Source organism: Armigeres subalbatus, chromosome 1, assembly GCF_024139115.2.
Source record: "Armigeres subalbatus isolate Guangzhou_Male chromosome 1, GZ_Asu_2, whole genome shotgun sequence".
Classification (NCBI taxonomy): domain Eukaryota; kingdom Metazoa; phylum Arthropoda; class Insecta; order Diptera; family Culicidae; genus Armigeres; species Armigeres subalbatus.
Window position 1 is genome coordinate 196645215 of NC_085139.1, and position 1512 is coordinate 196646726.

Consider the following 1512-nt stretch of genomic DNA (forward strand, 5'->3'; position numbering starts at 1 on the left):
ATTTTTACTGTAAAAAATAGAAGCGCGAAGTGAGTAGTGAGACGTCTTACTTCTCACTTTTCTCAGTGAGAAGTGAGAAGTGGGGAATGAGACGTCTCACTTCCCGATCCTAATTTCTTACTTTTCATAGGATCTATTCATTTGGCCGAAAGGGTCATTTAACCGAATAGGTCATTTAGCCGAATAGGTTATTTGAAAAGTGAGAGATAGAGTGTGAAAAGTGAGACGTCTCCGTTCTCATTACTTATTTCTCGCTTCTCACTGTGAAGTTAGAGTGCAGTGAAATTAATCGTTTCACTACTCACTTCTCACTTCTCATTTTCACAGTGAAAGTGAGAAGTGAGACTGTCATATTCTTACTCCTCAATTCTCACTTCTCACTGTCAAAATGATGCGCGAAGTGAGTAGTGAGACTCTACTACCCACCCAAAAGTGAGACGTCTCCTTCTCACTTTATTCTCACTTCTCACTGTAAAACTGAGTTATCGCGAAGTAGGTAGTGAGACTTCTCACTACAACTTCGCTTCTCCTCTCATGAGAAGTGGAAATAGAGGGCGCCTCATTATCATTCCCTCTCACTTTTCTTTTAAGTTAGTAGTGCAAAGTGGGTAGTGAGGAGGAAGTTCCTCCAGGTTCCTCGGAGTTCCTCCAGGAATTCCTCGGAAGTTGCTCGGAATTCCTCCGGAAGTTCTCCAGGAATTCCTCCGGAAGTTGCTCCAGGAATTCCTCCGGAAGTTGCTCCAGGAATTCCTCGGAAGTTCCTCCGGAATTCCTCGGAAGTTCCTCCAGGCATTCCTCGGAAGTTCCTCCATGAATCCTCCGGAAGTTCCTCCAGAATTCCTCGGAATTCCTCCAGGAATTCCCGTCCAGAATTCCTCGGAAGTTCCTCAGGAATTCCTCCGGAAGTTCCTCGATTCTCAGGCCTCAGGAATTCCTCGGAAGTTCCTCAGGAATTCCTCGGAAGTTCCAGGAATTCCTCGGAAGTTCCTCCAGGAATTCCTCGGAAGTTCCTCCAGGAATTCCTCCGGAAGTTCCTCAGGAATTCCTCCGGAAGTTCTCAGGAATTCCTCCGGAAGTTCCTCCAGGAATTCCTCCGGAAGTTCCTCCAAGGAATTCCTCGGAAGTTCCTCAGGAATTCCTCGAGTTCCTCCAGAATTCCTCCGGAAGTTCCTCAGGAATTCCTCCGAGTTCCTCAGGAATTCCTCGAATTCCTCAGGAATTCCTCCGGAAGTTCCTCCAGGAATTCCCGAATCCTGAATTCTCGTCAGAATTCCTCCGGAAGTTCCTCCAGGAATTCCTCCGGAAGTTCCTCAGGAATTCCTCAGAGTTCCTCCAGGAATTCCTCCGGAAGTTCCTTCAGGAATTCCTCGGAAGTTCCTCAGGAATTCCTCCGGAAGTTCAGGAATTCCTCCGGAAGTTCCTTCAGAATTCTCGGAAGTTCTTCAGGAATTCCTCCGGAAGTTCCTTCAGGAATTCCTCCGGAAGTTCCTCGGAATTCCTCCGGAAGTTCCC